Source organism: Phocoena sinus, chromosome 11 (genome assembly GCF_008692025.1).
Source record: "Phocoena sinus isolate mPhoSin1 chromosome 11, mPhoSin1.pri, whole genome shotgun sequence".
Taxonomy (NCBI): Eukaryota; Metazoa; Chordata; class Mammalia; order Artiodactyla; family Phocoenidae; genus Phocoena; species Phocoena sinus.
In genome coordinates this window covers 11,657,825-11,677,881 of record NC_045773.1, presented here as the reverse complement: position 1 = coordinate 11,677,881, position 20,057 = coordinate 11,657,825, and the positions used below count along the sequence as shown (strand labels likewise).

Here is a 20,057-nt window from a genome sequence, read left to right as displayed (position 1 = left end):
TTGATGAGTCTGGCTAATGGTTTCTCAATTTTGTTGATCTCCTCAAAGAACCAGCTTTTAGTTTTATTGGTATTTGCTATCGTTTACTTCATTTCTTTTTCATTTATTTCTAATCTGATCTTTATGATTTCTTTCCTTCTGCTAACTTTGGGGTTTTTTGTTCTTCTTTCTATAATTGCTTTAGGTGTAAGGTTAGGTTGTTTACTTGAGATGTTTCTTGAGGTAGGATTGTATTGCTATAATCTTCCCTCTTAGAACTGCTTTTGCTGCGTCCCATAGGTTTGGGGTCATCGTGTTTTCATTGTCATTTGTTTCTAGGTATTCTTTTATTTCCTCTTTGATTTCTTCAGTGATCTGTTGGTTATTAAGTAGTGTATTGTTTAGCCTCCATGTGTTTGTATTTGTACAGATATTTTTCCTGAAATTGATATCTAGTCTCACAACGTTGTCGTCGGAAAAGATACTTGATATGATTTCAATTTTCTTAAATTTACCATGGCTAGATTTGTGACTCAAGATATGATTTATCCTGGAGAATGTTCCATAAGCACTTGAGAAGAAAGTGTATTCTGTTGTTTTTGGATGGAATATCCTATAAATATCAATTAAGTCCATCTTGTTTAATGTGTCATTTAAAGCTTGTGTTTCCTTATATATTTTCATTTCAGATGATCTGTCCACTGGTGAAAGTGAGGTGTTCACTTTCACTATGATTGTATTACTGTCGATTTCCCCTTTTATAGCTGTTAGCATTTCCCTTATGTAGAGGTGCTCCAATGTTGGATTCATAAATATTTACAATTGTTATATCTTCTTCTTGGATTGATCCCTTGATCATCATGTAGTGTCCTTCTTTGTCTCTTGTAATAGTCTATTTTAAAGTCTCTTTTGTCTGATATGAGAATTACTACTCCAGCTTTCTTTTGATTTCCATTTGCATGGAATACCTTTTTCTATCCCCTCACTTTCAGTCTGTACGTGTCCCTAGGTCTGAAGTGGGTCTCCTGTAGACAGCATGTATACAGGTCTTGTTTTTGTATCCATTCAGGCAGTCTATGTCTTTTGGTTGGAGCATTTAATCCATTTACATTTAAGATAGTTATCAACATATATGTTCTTATTACCATTTTCTTAATTGTTTTGGATTTCTTGTTCTAGGTCTTTTCCTTCTCTTGTGTTTCCTGCCTAGAGAAGTTCCTGTAGCGTTTGTTGTAAAGCTGGTTTGGTGGTGCTAAATTCTCTTAGCTTCTGCTTGTCTGTAAAGGTTTTAATTTCTCCGTCGAATCTGAATGAGATCCTTGCTGGGTAGAGTAATCTTGGTTGTAGGTTTTTCCCTTTCATCACTTTGAATATGTCCTGCAACTCCCTTCTGGCTTGCAGAGTTTGTGCTGAAAGATCAGCTGTTAACCTTATGGGGATTCCCTTGTATGTTATTTGTTGTTTTTCCCTGCTGCTCTTAATATTTTTTCTTTGTATTTAATTTTTTAATTATTTATTTATTTATTTTTGGCTGCATTGGGTCTTCGTTGCTGTGCACAGGCTTTCTCTAGTTCTGGCGAGTGTGAGCTACTGTTTGTTGCGGTGCACAGGCTTCTCATTGTGGTGACTTCTCTTGTTGCGGAGCACGGGCTCTAGGTGTGCGGGCTTAAGTAATTGTGGTACATGGGCTCAGTAGTTATGGCTTGCAGGCTCTAGAGCACAGGCTCAGTAGCTGTGGCACACAGGCTTAGTTGCTCCGTGGCATGTGGGATATTCCCAGACCAGGGTTCGAACCCATTTTCCCTGCATTGGCAGGCGGATTCTTAACCATTGTGCCACCAGGGAAGCCCCTGTATTTAATTTTTATAGTTTGATTAATATGTGTCTTGGCTTGTTTCTCCTTGAAAATATCCTGTATGGGACTCTCTGCCCTTCCTGGACTTGACTGACTATTTCCTTTCCCATATTGGAGAAGTTTTCAACTATAATCTCTTCAAATATTTTCTCAATCCCTTTATTTTTCTCTTCTTCTTCTGGGACCCCTAGAATATAATTCGACTGTTGGTGTGTTTAATGTTGTCCCAGAGGTCTCTATGACTGTCCTCAATTCTTTTCATTCATTTTTCTATATTCTGCTCTGCAGTAGTTATTTCCACTATTTTATCTTCCAGGTCACTTATCCGTTCTTCTACCTGTTATTCTGCTATTGATTCCTTCTAGGGAATTTTTAATTTCATTTATTGTGTTGTTCACCACTGTTTGTTTGCTCTTTAGTTCTTCTAGGTTCTTGCTAAAAGTTTCTTGTATTTTCTCCATTCTACCAAGATTATGGATCATCTTGACTATCATTATTCTGAATTCTTTTTCAGGTAGACTGCCTATTTCCACTTCATTTGTTTGGTCTGGTGGGTTTTTATCTTTCTCCTTCATCTGCTGTGTGTTCCTCTGTCTTCTCATTTTGCTTAACTTACTGTGTTTGAGGTCTCCTTTTTGCAGGCTGCAGGTTCGTAATTCCTGTTGTTTTGGGTGTCTGCCCCCCAGTGGCTAAGGTTGGTTCAGTGGGTTGTGTAGGCTTCCTGGTGGAGGGGACTAGTGCCTGTGTTCTGGTGGATGAGGCTGGATCTTGTCTTTCTGCTGGGCAGGACCACGTCGGGTGGTGTGTTTTGGGGTGTCTGTGACCTTATTATGAACTTAGGCAGCCTCTCTCCTAGTGGGTGGTGTTGTGTTCCTGTCTTGCTAGTTGTTTGGCACAGGGTGTCCAGCACTGTAGCTTGCTGGTTGTTGAGTGGAGCTGGGTCTTAGCGTTGAGACAGAGATCTCTGGGAGAGCCTTCACCACTTGATATTATGTGGAGCCGGGAGGTCTCTGGTGGACCAATGTCCTGATCTCGGCTCTCCCACCTCACAGGCACAGGCCTGACACCCGGCCAGAGCAGCAAGACCCTGTCAGCCATACAGCTCAGAAGAAAAGGGAGAAAAAAAAGAAAGAAAAAAATAAAATAAAATAAAATAAAGTTATTAAAATAAACAATAAAAAATAATTATTAAAAAAATTTTAATTAAAAAGTAATAAAAAAAGGAGATAGCAACCAAACCAAAAAACAAATCCACCAATTATAACAAGAGCTAAAAACTATACTAAAAAAAAGGACAGACAGAACCCTAGGACAAATGGTAAAAGCAAAGCTATACAGACAAAATCACACAAACAAGCATACACATACACACTCACAAAAAGAGAAAAAGAAAAAATATATATAAAAGAAGGAAGAGAGCAATAAATAAATCTACCAATGATAATAAACTCTAAATACTAAACTAAGATAAACATAAAGCCAGGAAGAAATTAGATGCAGAAAGCAAACACCAAGTCCACAGTTGCTCCCAAAATCCACCACCTCAACTTTGGGATGATTCATTGTCTATTCCGGTATTCCACAGATGCAGGGTACATCCAGTTCATTGTGGAGGTTTAATCCGCTGCTCCTGAGGCTGCTGGGAGAGATTTCCCTTTCTCTTCTTTGTTCGCACAGCTCCCGGGGTTCAGCTTTGGATTTGGACCCACCTCTGCGTGTAGGTCACCTGAGGGTGTCTGTTCTTCACCCAGACAGGACGGGGTTAAAGGAGCAGCTGCTTCGGGGGCTCTGGCTCACTCAGGCCGGGGGGAGGGAGGGGTACAGAAAGCGGAGCAAGCCTGCGGCGGCAGAGGCCAGCGTGACATTGCACCAGCCCGAGGTGCGCAGTGCGTTTTTCCGGGGAAGTTATCCCTGGATCACAGGATCCTGGCAGTGGCGGGCTGCACAGGCTTCCGGGAGGGGCGGTGTGGATAGTGACCTGTGTTTGCACACAGGCTTTCTGGCGGCTGCAGCAGCAGCCTTAGAGTCTCATGCCCGTCTCTGGTGTCTGCGCTGACAGCCACGGCTCACACCCATTTCTGGAGCTCAGTTAGGGGGCACTCTGAATCCCCTCTCCTCACACACCCTGAAAGAATGGTCTCTTGCCTCTTAGGCAAGTCCAGGCTTTTTCCTGGACTCCCTCCTGGCTAGCTGTGGTGCACTAGCCCCCTTCAGTCTGTGTTCACGCAGCCAACCCCAGTCCTCTCCCTGGGATCCGACCTCCGAAGCCCGAGCCTCAGCTCCCAGCCCTCACCCGTCCTGGCGGGTGAGCACATAAGCCTCTCAGTCTGGTGAGTGCTGGTCGGCACCGATCCTCTTTGTGGGAATCTCTCTGCTTTGCCCTCCGCAACCCTGTGGCTGCGCTCTCCTCCGTGGCTCCGAAGCTTCCCACCTGCCCCCACCCCTATCTCTGCCAGTGAAGGGGCTTCCTAGTGTGTGAAAACCTTTCCTCCTTCACAGTTCCCTCCCCTAGATGCAGGTCCTGTCCCTGTTCTTTTGTCTCCATTTTTTCTTTTTTCTTTTGCCCTCCCTAGATACATGGGAAATTCTTGACCTTTGGGAAGTCTGAGGTCTTCTGCCAGCTGTCTGGCACTGCCAGGCCCATAGCATACACAGGATCAACATTTATTTAACAAATAAGTTCACCTGTTCCTGAGGTTTCCATGGTTTCCAAAGCCCTCAGCACCTTGCGTGACCATCTTCTGGATAAACACCAATTTTAAATATAGTCTTGCAGTGGGATATGCTTTTTCAGTGGGATATACTTTTAAAGAGAGAGAGAATCAGCCGTTGTCTTATGGGTTTTGCACAGGGGTCCATAAGGGGAAAGGTACTATACTAGTTCTCAGGTACTATTTCATGGCCCCCCTCAAACATTACTGAGAACTGAGAGGAGCCATTTCTCCTCCTGGGCCATGGCTGCCTCATCTACAAGAGGAAGGGTTTTTGCCTGATGATTTTGGAAGCTCCCTCCATTCTAAACCTTCATTTTTGCATAAATTTTTCTTAATGCTGGATATCCCCTGAGCAGGACTCCCTACTAGATAGTCTGTCTTTGTCTCACCAAGGAGATTTTATGGTGCAAACGCCAACAGCTAGGAGGTAGGGGGGATGTGAGAATCATTTTTATTTCTTAATCCAAGACAGACCTCAAAAGACCCATGACTTGAAAAGACACTTAAGAACACCTTAAACAGATATTTGGAATCTGAGCCCCTGGGACCCCAACACACCTCACTCACACTCATTCTGATCAGGTGCCTTGTTTTGGAGCAGGCTGGAATAAAATATTGTGCCCTGTTACCTTATTATATTGGGTTCTCAGTTTCCAGGGTTAACATGCTTTGCTTCCTGAGCCTACACCACACACTGACTCCTAAGACAGGTGGACAACTACTCCTTTCAGAAACAGACATAAAATACGGTTGTCTGACCATGTTCCCTTCTTATCCAATCAGCCAGCCCTGGATCGCTCTTGCCAAAACTCTTCAGTTACTGTGAACCGACCTTAATCCTGTTGATTGGATCAGTGTTCTCGTGCCAAGGAAAAGCTGCCTTTCCAACATAAGACAGGTCATACCAGGTCTGAGCCCCTCAGCCCTCAAAAACTAATGCTCCCCCAGGTGATAACCCAAATGGCATTCTTTCATGTTTCAACTTATTAAGTGACAGTTACTAGGCTGGGGATATTGTGAATAATACAGAAGCATCCCCACCCACCATCACAGGACCTATCAGGTAAAGCAAAGGGCATTCAACAAATACCTACACAAATAATTATAGGGGAGGTAAATGACATAAAAGGAAGGCACAAGAAGCCATAAGAACAAATAAATGGAAGCATCTAAATCTGGAATGTGGGACAACAGAAGGGCATTTCAAATGGACTTCCCAGAGTAAGCTTAGCTGAGTCCTGACCATGTAAAGCTGAAGGCAGATGGTCAACACATCCGGACATAGTAGGCCCTCCACCAGACACTGTGCTCTAGTTCATCCCAAGATGAGTTCTTCCTCACCTGCAAGGCTTCCCTAAAATGGCTCTTCCTCACACAGGCCTTCTCTGATCAACCTAGCAAATTCAGCTTTCCTGGCATCTCCCCCAACTCCTCACCACTTCTCTTTATCACAGCACCTGCTGATGTACTTCCACTACAGAATAGGATGGACTTCATACACTCTCATTCTTTTCAAGAATTTTTAAACAGATGATATACGTGTTTTCATTTTTATTTCTCTATTAAAAAGTCATAAATCAGAAAAAAAAAAAAAAGACACCTCGGGCTTCCCTGATGGCGCAGTGGTTGAGAGTCCGCCTGCCGATGCAGGGGACGTGGGTTCGTGCCCTGGTCTGGGAAGATCCCACATGCCGCAGAGCAGCTGGGCCCATGAGCCATGGCCGCTGAGCCTGCGCATCCGGAGCCTGTGCTCCGCAACGGGAGAGGCCACAACAATGAGAGGCCCACATACTGCAAAAAAACAAAACAAAACAATAAAAACACCTTATATCAGTTCCGAGTTGATGTTACTGTATCCCTTAGACTTTGCACAGCTAAAAGACAGGGAAGTTATGTTTCATCACTGTATTCTCAGGAATAGCACAGTACCTAGAAGACAGTAGGACATTTCTGATGGTTTGCTAAACAAACAGCCCATATTTTATGCCAGAAAGCAAATCTTCAAACAGAGGGAGCTAGACTCATTTCTATCACTAGAAGAAGTCAAAAAACAGACCCCACTGATGGATGGCAGACAATCAAGGAGGCATGAATCCAAAAAAAAGATACGTTACTGTATATACCCAAAAGAATTGAAAGCAGGGACTCAGCCAGATACTTGTACACCAATGCTCATGGCAGCATTATTCACAATACACAAAAGCTGAAAACAACCCAAACATCCACTGACAGATGATTAAACAAAATGTGGTATACAGAAACACTGGAATATTATTCAGCCTTAAAAAGGAATGAAATTCTTTTTTTTATTGAAGTATAGTTGATTTACAAAGTTGTGTTAATTTCTACTGTACAGCAAAGTGATTCAGTTATACATATATATACATTCTTTTTTTATATTCATTTTCATTATGGTTTATCACAGAATACTGAATACGTTTCCCTGTGCTAATCAGCAGGACCTTGTTGTTTATCAAGAAATGAAATTCTGATACATGCTACAACACGAATGAACCTTGAAGACATTATGGTAAGTGAAATAAGCCAATCATAAAAGGACAAATATTGTATGATTCCATCTATGAGGCACTTAGAATAGAGTAATTAAAAGAGACACAAAGTAGAAAAAAGGTTACCAGGGGCTAGGGGAGGAGAGAATGAAAAATTATTGTTTAATGGTACAGAGTTTCTGTTTGGGATGGTGAACAAGCTCGGGAAATGCACAGTGGTGATTGAGGGTTGCACAACATTGGGAATGTACATGACGTCAATGAATTACCCGTTTAAAAATAATTAAAATGATAAATTTTATGTTATATATATATTTTACCTCCCTCCCCCACCAAAAACAGATTTATCACTTGTATATTCCTCCAGTCAAGGACTCTGAGACAATCCAAGAGGCTTTATTCCACAATAGGAAATCCTTTGAAAATATCATTGTAATTTGGTAGAACACTTTATGTGGCATTTCCAATTCATGAAAATGGGCAAGAGTGAAGCAAAGAAGATTTAAATAAATTTTCAATTAGGCCAGGCAAAGAGATAGTGCACTTGATGAAACCAGAATAACAACATTTATTAAAAGGCTCTTTATGTGCTAGATATTGTACTACTAGGTGATTCTGTGTATATTATTTCATTTGGTCTTTACAATACTCTACTAGGTAGGCATTATTATGCCTTTAATCAACTGCAAGAAATTGATTAAACAAGTAAAATATGATAAACCATAATGGAAAAGAATATGAAAAGCAATATATATATGTATAACTGAATCACTTTGCTGGACAGCAGAAATTAACACAACATTGTAAATCAAATATAATTCAATTTAAAAAAGTAAAATGCTAGTTACGACAAAGAAAAAAATAACTACAGTGCTATGCTAGCATGAAAGGGATGAATGAACAGAGCTACAAAATCACTACTAGCAGGTAGGCAAGACAAAACTTCAGATCTGTACTTAACGAGGTTATCAGGTTGATTGCCTCAAAAAAAGTCAACTTTCTCCAGAGCATTATAACAGGACCCACAGTCCCAATACTGAAGGGAAAAGAAAATGAACAGGTGTCAACCCCAAGATGACCCAGATATTGGAATTATCAGACAAAGACCAAAGCAGCTATTATAACCACCAGCTATGAGGTAAAGATGAATGCTCTTGAAATGAATGAAAAGACAGGCATTCATTCTCAACAGAGAAGCAGGAGCTATTTTTAAAAAGGAAACTTTAGAATTGCAAAATACAATATATGAAAATCAAAATTCACCGGACAGGCTCAAGAGCAGAATGAAAATGACAGAGAAAATAGGAAACTTGAAGACATATCAAAAGAAAGTACACAAACTAAGAATAGAGAAAAAAAATTTTTAAACAGTGAACAAAGCCTAAGGCACCTCTCAGATAATCAAAGGTCTAACATTCATGCATTGGTAACCCAAAATGAGAGGCGACATTGGTGTTGAAAAAATATTTGGAATCATGGCTAAAAACTCCCCCAAATATGGTTAAAGACACAAATTTACAGACACAAGTATCTCAACAAACCCCAAACAGGATAATCTCTAAGAAAACAATGTCCAAAAGCATAATCAAACTACTGCAGACAAAACAATTTTTAAATCTTGAAAGAAGCCAGGAAAAAAAAATGACACAATACATATGAGAGAACAGTGATTCAAATGACTGTTATTAGAAACCACATGAACAGAAAAGAGCAAAATATTTTTGAAGTGATGAAAGCAAAGAACTGTCAACCCAGGACTGTGTATCCAGTGAAAATAGCATTCAAGAATGAAGGTGAAATAAAGACATTTGCAGATGAAGAGAAACTAAGAGAATTCATCACCATAAGACTTGCTCTAAAACAAACACTACAAGAAGTTTTTTAAGGTGAAGGGAAACATGGAACTTCAGGAATGAAGGAAGAGCAACAGAAATAGTTTGGGTAAATATAATAGATTACTTTCTCCTTTAAATTATAAAAAATATGTATGAGTGCTGCAAGCAAAAATTATATGCAGGCCACAACTACTGAGCCTGCGCTCTAGAGCCTGCAAGCCACAACTACTGAGCCTGCATGCCACAATTACTGAAGCCCGCACACCTAGAGCCTGTGCTTCGCAACAAGAGAAGCCACCAGAGTAAGAAGCTCACGTGCTGAAATGAAGAGCAGCCCCCGCTCAATGCAACTGGAGAAAGCCCACACGCAGCAACAAAGACACAATGCAGCCAAAAACAAATGAATAAAAACTTTTTAAAAAACATTAAAAATATTCTTTTAAAGCTGAACTACTTAAAAAAAAAAACAAAAAACAAAAAAATGAGTGTTAAGAATAATCCAGAGATCGACCAGAGGACAGACAGCAGAAGCAAGAAGAACTACAATCCTGCAGCCTGTGGAACAAAAACCACATTCACACACACACAAAAAAACCACATTCACAGAAAGATAGACAACATGAAAAGGCAGAGGGCTATGTACCAGATGAAGGAACAAGACAAAACTGCAGAAAAACAACTAAATGAAGTGGAGATAGGCAACCTTCCAGAAAAAGAACTCAGAATAATGATGGTGAAGATGATCCAGGACCTCAGAAAAACAATGGAGGCAAAGATCGAGAAGATGCAAGAAATATTTAACAAAGACCTAAAAGAATTAAAGAACAAATAAACAGAGATGAACAATACAATAAATGAAATGAAAACTACACTAGAAGGAATCAATAGCAGAATAACTGAGGCACAAGAATGGACAAGTGACCCTGAAGACAGAATGGTGGAATTCAGTGCTGTGGAATGTAATAAAGAAAAAAGAATGAAAAGAAATGAAGACAGCCTAAGAGGCCTCTGGGACAACATTAAACGCAACAACATTCACATCATAGGAGTCCCAGAAGGAGAAGAGAGAGAAAGGACCCAAGAAAATATTTGAAGAGATTATACTTGAAAACTTCCCTAACATGGGAAAGGAAATAGCCACCCAAGTCCAGGAAGTGCAGTGAGTCCCATACAGGACAAACCCAAGGAGAAACACGCCAAGACACATAGTAATGTAATTGGCAAAAATTAAAGACAAAGAAAAATTACTGAAAGCAGCAAAGGAAAAAGGACAAATAAAATACAAGGGAACTCCCATAAGGTTAACAGCTGATTTCTCAGCAGAAACTCTATAAGCCAGAAGGGGGTGGCATGATATACTTAAAGTGATGATATGGAAGAACCTACAACCAAGATTACTCTACCCAGCAAGGATCTCATTCAGATTCGATGGAGAAATCAAAAGCTTTACAGACAAGCAAAAGCTAAGAGAATTCAGCACCACCAAACCAGCTCTACAACAAATGCTAAAGGAACTTCTCTAAGTGGGAAACAGAAGAGAAGAAAACAACCTACAAAAACAAATGCAAAACAATTAAGAAAATGGTAATAGGAACATACATATTGAAAATTACCTTAAACGTGAATGGATTAAACGCTCCAACCAAAAGACACAGGCTTGCTGAATGGATAAAAAAACAAGACCCATATATATGCTGTCTACAAGAGACCCACTTCAGACCTAGGGACACATTCAGACTGCAAGTGAGGGGATGGAAAAAGATATTCCATGCAAATGGAAATCAAAAGAAAGCTCAAGTAGCAATACTCATATCAGAAAAAATAGACTTTAAAATAAAGAATGTTACAAGAGACAAGGAAGGATACTACAAAATGATCAGGGGATCAATCCAAGAAGAAGATATAACAATTATAAATATATATGCACCCAATATAGGAGAACCTGAATACATAAGGCAACTGCTAACAGCTATAAAAGAGGAAATCAACAGTAACACAGTAATAGTGGGGGACTTTAACACCTCACTTACACCAATGGACAGATCATCCAAAATGAAAATAAATAAGGAAATAGAAGCTTTACATGACACAATAGACCAGATAGATTTAATTGATATTTATAAGATATTCCATCCAAAAACAGCAGATTACACTTCCTTCTCAAGTGCGCACAGAACATTCTCCAAGATAGATCCCATCTTGGGTCACAAATCAAGCCTCAGTAAATTTAAGAAAACTGAAATCATATCAAGCATCTTGTCTGACCACAACACTATGAGATTAGAAATGAATTATAAGGGAAAAAATGTAAAAAACACAAACACGCGGAGGCTAAACACTATGCTACTAAATAACCAAGAGATCACTGAAGAAATCAAAGAGGAAATCAAAAAATACCTAGAAACAAATGACAATGAAAACACGACATTCCAAAACCTACGGGATTCGTCAAAAGCAGTTCTAAGAGGAAAGTTTATAGCTGTACAAGCCTACCTCAAGAACCAAGAAAAATCTCAAAGAAATAATCTAACCTTGCACTTAAAGGAACTAGAGTAAGAAGGACAAACAAAACCCAAAGTTAGCAGAAGGAAAGAAATCATAAAGATCAGAGCAAAAATAAATGAAATAGAAACAAAGAATACAATAGCAAAGATCAATAAAACTAAAAGCTGGTTCTTTGAGAAGATAAACAAAATTGATAAACCATTAGCCAGACTCATCAAGAAAAAGAGGGAGAGGACTCAAATCAGTAAAATTAGAAATGAAAAAGGAGAAGTTACAACAGACACCGCAGAAATACAAAGCATCCTAAGAGACTATTACAAGCAACTCTATGCCAATAAAATGGACAACCTGGAAGAAATGGACAAATTCTTAGAAAGGTAAAACCTTCCAAGACTGAACCAGGAAGAAATAGAAAATATGAACAGACCAATCACAAGTAATGAAATTGAAACTGTGATTAAAAGTCTTCCAGCAAACAAAAGTCCAGGACCAGATGGCTTCACAGGTGAATTCTATCAACATTTAGAGAAGAGCTAACACCCACCCTTCTCAAACTCTTCCAAAAATTGCAGAGGAAGGAACACTCCCAAACTCATTCTATGAGGCCACCATCACCCTGATACCAAAAACACACAAAAAAACTACAAAAAAAGAAAATTACAGACCAATATCACTCATGAATATAGACGCAAAAATCCTCAACAAAATACTAGACAAACAGAATCCAACAACACATTAAAAGGACCATACACCATGATCAAGTAGGATTTATCCCAGGGATGCAAGGATTCTTCAATATACGCAAATCAATCAATATGATACACCATATTAACAAATTGAAGAATAAAAACCATATGATCATCTCAATAGATGCAGAAAAATCTTTTGACAAAATTCCACACCGATTTATGATAAAAACTCTCCAGAAAGTGGGCGTAGAGGGAATCTACCTCAACATAATAAAGGCCATATATGACAAACCCATGGCAAACATCATTCTCAATGGTGAAAAACTGAAAGCATTTCCTATGAGATCAGGAACAAGACAAGGATGTCCACTCTCACCACTATTATTCAACATAGTTTTGGAAGTCCTAGCCACGGCAATCAGAGAAGTAAAAGAAATAAAAGGAATACAAATTGGAAAAGAAGATGTAAAACTGTCACTGTCTGCAGATGACATGATACTATACATAGAGAATCCTAAAGATGCCACCAGAAAACTACTACAGCTAATCAGTGAATTCAGTAAAGTTGAAGGATACAAAATTAATGCATAGAAATCTCCTGCATTCCTATACACTAATCATGAAATATCTGAAAGGGAAATTAAGGCAACACTCCCATTTACCATTGCAACAAAAAGAACAAAATACCTAGGAATAAAGCTACCAAGGGAGACAAAAGACCTGTATGCAGAAAACTATAGGACACTGATGAAAGAAATTAAAGATGATACCAACAGATGCAGAGCTATACCATGTTCTTGGATTGGAAGAATCAATATTGTGAAAATGACTATACTACCCAAAGCAATCTACAGATTCAATGCAATCCCTATCAAATTACCAATGGCATTTTTTATGGAACCAGAACAAAAAACCTTAAAATTTGTATGGAGACACAAAAGACCCCAAATAGCCAAAGCAGTCTTTAGGGAAAAAAACGGAGCTGGAGGAATAAGACTCCCTGAGTTCAGACTATACTACAAAGCTACAGTAATCAAGACAATATGGTACTGGCACAAAAACAGAAACACTGATCAATGGAACAAGATGGAAAGCCCAGAGATAAACCCACGCACATATGGTAAACTAATCTATGATAAAGGAGGCAAAGATATAAAATGGAGAAAAGAGGGCTTCCCTGGTGGCGCAGTGGTTGAGAGTCCGCCTGCCGATGCAGGGGACGCGGGTTCGTGCCCCGGTCCGGGAGGATCCCACATGCCGCGGAGCGGCTGGGCCCGTGAGCCATGGCCGCTGAGCCTGTGCATCCGGAGCCTGTGCTCCGCAATGGGAGAGGCCACAGCAGTGAGAGGCCCGCGTACCGCAAAGAAAAAAAAAAAAAAAAGATAAAAAAAAAAAAGGAGAAAAGACAGTCTCTTCAATAAGTGGTGCTGAGAAAACTGGATAGTTACATGTAAAAGAATGAAATTAGACACTCCCTAACACCATACACAAAAATAAACTCAAAACGGATTAGAGACATAAATGTAAGACTGGACACTATAAAACTCTTAGAGGAAAACATAGGCAGAACACTCTTTGACATAAATCACAGCAAGATCTGTTTTGATCCACCTCCTAGAGTAATGAAAATAAAAACAAAAATAAACAAATAGGACCTAATGAAACTTCAAAGCTTTTGCACAGCAAAGGAAACCATAAACAAGATGAAAAGACAACCCTCAGAATGGGAGAAAATATTTGCAAACGAATCAATGGGCAAAGGATTAATCTCCAAAATATATAAACAGCTCATGCAGCTCGATATTAAAAAAACAAACAACCCAATCAAAAAATGGGCAGAAGACCTAAATAGACATTTCTCCACAGAAGACATACATATGGCCAAGAAGCACATGAAAAGCTGCTCAACATCACTAATTATTAGAGAAATGCACATCAAAACTACAATGAGGTATCACCTTATACTAGTTAGAATGGGCTTCATTAGAAAATCTACAAACAACAAATGCTGGAGAGCGTGTGGAGAAAAGGGTACCCTCTTGCACTGTTGGTGTGAATGCAAACTGATACAGCCACTATGGAGAACAGGGTGGAGGGTTCCTTAAAAAACTAAAAATACAATTACCATATGATCCAGCAATCTCACTACTGGGCATATACCCACAGAAAACCATAATTCAAAAAGACACATGAACCCCAATGTTCATTGCAGCACTATGTACAATAGCCAGGTCATGGAAGCAACCTAAATGCCCCTCGACAGACGAATGGATAAAGAAGATGTGGTACATATATACAATGGAATATTACTCGGCCATAAAAAGGAATGAAATTGGGTAATGTGTAGAGACGTGAATGGATCTAGAGACTGTCATACAGAGTGAAGTAAGTCAGAAAGAGAAAAACAAATATCGTATATTAACGCATATATGTGGAACCTTGAAAAATGGTACAGATGAACCAGTTTTCGGGGCAGAAATTGAGACACAGATGTAGAGAACAAACATATGGACACCACGGGGGGAAAGCTGCAGGGGGGTGAGGGTCGTGGTGTGATGAATTGGGCGATTGGGATTGACATGTATACACTGATGTGTATAAAACTGATGAGTAATAAGAACCTGCTGTATAAAAATAAAAATTAAAAAAAAGACAACATTCTTTTCCCCCTCCCCCCAAAAAAAGAATAATCCAGGGAATTCCCAGGTGGTCCAGTGGTTAGGACTCTGCACTTCCACTGCAGGGGGCACAGGTTCGATCCCTGGTCAGGGAAGTAAGATCCTACATGCCACTTGGTGTGGCCTAAAAAATAAATTAAAAAAAAAAAAAGAATAATCCAGATTTGTTTTAAAAACACCACTCCTCAGACGCAGAAAGCCCAATAAAACTCAAGCAGGAAAAATGAAAGAAATCAACACCTAGACATACCATAGTGACACTGTAGAATAACAAAGACAGGAGACAGTTTTAAAAGCAGGCAGAGCCCAATCACCTACAGGGGAGCAAGAGATGTTCCTGATGGCTGACTTTTGAATGGCAACAACAAAAGCCAGAAGACAGTGAAATAAGCCCTACAGTGTACTGACAGGAAATAACTGCCAACCTAAAATTTTTACTTGGTGAAAATATCTTTCAGTAATGAAGCAAAATAAAGATATTTTAAGACAATTAATAACAAAAACATTTACCAAAGGATGTCCTTTAGGCAGAAGACACATTGTTTTTTTACACATTGGTTTTTTTTTACTCAAAAAAGAAGAAAAAGAAGCAGCAGCCTTGGTAATTCTGAATCCTCACTGAAATTGGCTTTCAGTTGAAAATAACATCTCAAAATAGCCTCCCATCCTCCTTTATGGAGGACACTTATTCAGGAATTTGTTTCCTTAAACTGTTAACAACTTTGAAAGTACCAAATTACAAACCAATAGGTGATCATTGTTTCTCAGGCTCCCATCAAGAGGAACTGTTTTCTCCCACCCCACAGCCATTCCTCTGTCAAAGATTTATGAGGTACATTAATGACACAAGTAAAAAAATGAAACATACTTTTTAGAAATTAAATATTTTAAATACCATCCTTTTCAACAATAATTTTTCTAGGGTAAAATACCCCCAAACCAACAAAATCAACAACACAACAACCTTAATCCTTTCTAGGATTTGGTATCTATAGCTTTTAAGACCCTGTTTCAAATTCAGCATCCAAAGAATAATCACGAATAAGAAAATTCCAGCATGCACATGTACTCTATTTTTAACCATTAAATTCAGTTTATCTTTACAAGCAAACCCTGAGAGCCAGATCCATGTTTTGCCTCAAAACTGTATACATTAAAAAACAGGGCTTCCCTGGTGACGCAGTGGTTGAGAGTCCGCCTGCCAATGCAGGGGACACGGGTTCGTGTCCCGGTCCGGGAAGATCCCACATGCCGCAGAGCGGCTGGGTCCGTGAGCCATGGCCGCTGAGTCTGCGTGTCCGGAGCCTGTGCTCCGCAACGGGAAAGGCCACAACAGTGAGAGGCCCACGTACGAAAAAAACAAAAAACAAAAAAAACCAAGACAGAACAACTAGATAACCACTGGAAAACACCACCAAAAACCCAAGAACAACATGCAGAGCCAATCTATGTGACAGGGTACTTAATCAAAGCCAGAATACAAGTAGGTGAGGAAAAACTGCCAATAGCCATACAACCTGCATGATGCCTATGGCTGGGCAGGAGAAAGCAGCAGAAACAGCAAGTCATCAGAGATGTGACGAGGAAAATCCCAAAGTAGCCAATGGGTATCACCGGAAAGCAGAGAATTACAGTGTGAGAAAGCACTGAAAACAGGAAGGAATTCTGCCCACTCTGCTGGTGAGTGTATGTAAGGGGCCCGCAGTGAGAGTATAAAGGCCTTCGAACAGTCTTGCCCTGTGAATTCTTTACACTGACCTGCCAGGGTTCCCTTCCATAAAAGAGACCCTCACCAAGGAGAAACCTCAGAGAATGAAATCAAACTCCAGAAAACAAGGGACAAGAGAGAAAAGGAGAAGGAGTGGAGGGGGAGAGATGCCGGCAATCTGAGGAAGCAGGAGGACTTTTTTTTTTTTTTTTTGGATGCAGGGCATGTGGGATCTTAGTTCCCCAACCAGGGATCTAACTTGTGCCCCCTGCAGTGGAAGCATGGAGTCTTAACCACTGGACGACCAGGGAAGTCCCAGGAGGCCATATTTTTTAAGCCTACGTGAGTACAACTGAAGAAAGAGTTCTGTGAAGTTACACAAGCTACCCTGGACCACGCCTCCTTCTAAAGGTTAAGTCATGCTCAAAATAAGCCTGCAGCAGCCCATTTCAAAATGAGGTCAGGGGGCTTCCCTGGTGGCGCAGTGGTTGAGGGTCCGCCTGCCGATGCAGGGGACGCGGGTTCGTGCCCCGGTCCGGGAGGATCCCATATGCCACGGAGTGGCTGGGCCCATGGGCCGTGGCCGCTGGGCCTGCGCATCCGGAGCCTGTGCTCCGCGGCGGGAGAGGCCACAGCGGTGAGAGGCCCGCGTAGCGCAAAAAAAAAAAAAAATGAGGTCAGCGGAATTAAGAAACTGATTCCTGAGAATAAATCAGAATCAGCAAACTCAGATGAGGTAGAGAACTCAAGAAACAACTAAAACAAAAGAAAAAGTCAGTTCAGAAATGAATACAAGAATACTTAAGAGACAAAGAAGATGAAAAGGAAGAATTTAATTTTAAAAAAAGAGATAGAAATATTCAAAAGTGATAAACACTGAAAATGAATCCTACAAACAGATATCTTAAGAATTCCTAAAGAAGAAAAAAAAAGTAAGGGCACAGAAAAAAATAGCAAAAACTTTAAGAAAAATTTCCTGAAATTAGAAAAAAAATTTTTGAAGCTACATATTAGAAGAACACACCCCATACCTGAGAATACTGACCCACAAAGAAACACCAAGATATATTCTAGTAAAACCACTAGATACTAAAGAAAAAGAAAAAAAAAAAATCCTTGGGTATCTAGGCAGAAACAACAAGTAGCTTTCAAGGGAAAGAAAATTTGACTATCATCTGACTTTCAACAGTAATGCCTATTCCAAGAGAAAACAAAATAACATATATAAGATACTCAAGAAAAACAAAAGTGAACCAGATTTCATATCCAGCAGAACTGACTTTAAAGTCTAACGGGCAACAACAAACTGTCAACAATATGCAAAAACTAGGCAATACTGTCCCCAAGACCATTTCCTTAAGAATCTAGAAGAGAAAAAGCTTCATTAATCCAAATGACTAGAGAGACATTGAACATAGAAAGCATTAAACATATAGTTACTTGTGGAAGTGAGTACTCTATGTAATGGACACATGCTCTGATAATACAGAAATAGTACAACAATTTTAAAACTGGGAGAGAAACAGGAAATGCAAATGTAAAAGCAATTTTTTTTTTTTGACCTGGTCTCAGTAATTCCACGGGTGATGGTAGCATTAGTCTTGTTATTTTGAGACTGCCACGTATAAGAGCTGGGATAAAATAAATGAGTAATTATAGGTTATTCTGATTCTATCATCCCCTGTGTCCTTGAGAACCAGGATTCTTGATGTGGAAGGAAGGAGATACATGTAATACAAAAACAGGCTAAGTTATAAACCCTAACCTAGAAACATCGGTATGAACTCATAGAGCATTTTATCATAGCTCTGCCCACTGAAGAGGCCTAGAAACAATGACCAACCTTAGGCAATGAGCACACCTAGAACCTAGACAGGGTCCTGGAATACTATTTTCTACTAAAAGGTGCTAGTGTTTCTTAAATAAATGGCTGATTCCAGGCCAGGGGGTCATTATAGAAAGCAAGGAAGCACTGAAAGACGACTAGGGTTACTCCAAAAGGACTCAGGACAGTTGCTTAAGGCTCGGGGTGGGAATGAGGAGGGACTGCAAATGGGCACGTGGTTCCTTTTGGGCTGGTGGATATGTTTTGCACTGGGATGGTGGTGACGGCTGCATGACTCTATAAATGCACCAGAAAAAGCTGAATAAATTGTGCACTTAAATGGTGAATTCTGTGGGATAATAAATATCTCAATAAAGCTGTTTTAAAAAGAGAAGGAAATGGGCTTCCCTGGTGGCGCAGTGGTTGAGAGTCCGCCCGCCGATGCAGGGAACATGGGTTCATGCCCCGGTCCGGGAAGATCCCACATGCCGCGGAGCAGCTAGACCCGTGAGCCATGGCCACTGAGCCTGTGTGTCCGGAGCCTGTGCTCCGCAACGGGAGAGGCCACACGTACCACAAAAAAAAAAAAAAAAAAAAAAAGAGAAGGAAAAAAGAACTCACAAGAACTTAAAGAGGCACTCAATACCCCAAAATAGGAAACTTTGACATTCAAAAGGTATCATGATTCCAAGTGAATAAAACCCATAAAATATTTTTAAATCCATAGGTTCATGAAGATAATTTTTTAATCTGGTGATTATACAAATCTACATTTGTGATAAAACTGCATACAACTAAATACACACATACAAATGAATACATATAAAACTGCTAAAACCAGACAAAGGTAAGTGGGTTGTGTCGATTGTCAGTTTCCCGTTTGTAAAGCTGTACTATAGTTATACAAGATGTTATCATTGAAGGGAACTGGGGGGAAGGTGCACAGGATCTCTGTATTATTTCTTACAACTGCATGTAATTTACAATATTCTTTAAATGTTTAATTTTTTTTAAAAGAAACCTAATTGGTCACTTAAAAAAAAAAAGAAAATAGCAGACGAGGCAACCATCTCTTTATAAAAGTATCTCAATTAATAAATGAAAAAAAACCTATTAGATTATCAGAATCTTCCCACTCCCAGTGAATTAATGGGTCTAGGCACTGAGCACTAACAGCAGGTAACATCACAAAAAGAGGGAGAAGAAGACATTAGGTGCCTCGTAGTGAAAGAACACGTCACTATCTGAGGTCTTGCCATAGGGTCCAAACATGAGTCTGATCAGGCCTGGCGATCCAGCTACCAACTTGCAGGACAGAGGGGACAGGTGAGCTGTACTGGGACAGCGCAGGCAGCAAAATTCAGACTGTGGGAAAGCCTACCGCTAAAACAACCTGGATTCTTCCACAGATAAATTGTTAGGGAAAAAAAGGGGGGCAAGGGCCAGGGGCTGGGGAGGAGCAGAGTAATGGAAGGGAAATCCATTGATTAAAAGAGTCTTAAAAGACACAAATTTCCTTTAAATAGGCAAGAATAAACATTGGTAGTCTTGAGATGCACACCTGGCAATATTACTATAAAGAAATGCAGGGAAGCATCTACTTTAAAAAGCAAGACAGTGGCTACTCCAGGGACAGAGGGGGTGATGCTAAGAATGTGGCTCGTGGATGGGATCACTGGGGCAGGGAGCAGAATCCTAATTCTTGACTTAAGGGAAGGTTACAATCATGTTTGTTTAAAAATAACACAGTAAAGCTACA

The 20,057-nt window shown here is 39.9% G+C and overlaps 1 protein-coding gene and 1 non-coding gene across 4 annotated transcripts in view; one reads left to right on the top strand and one right to left on the bottom strand.

Moving 5' to 3' along the window:
* The window catches only part of SUMF1 (sulfatase modifying factor 1), a 112,318-nt gene that overhangs the window by 77,143 nt on the left and 15,118 nt on the right, over positions 1-20,057 (bottom strand). The gene's annotated exons all lie outside the window — the stretch shown is intronic.
* On the top strand, positions 14,788-14,860 carry TRNAG-UCC. Its single transcript has one exon. It is a non-coding gene; the product is annotated as a tRNA-Gly (tRNA).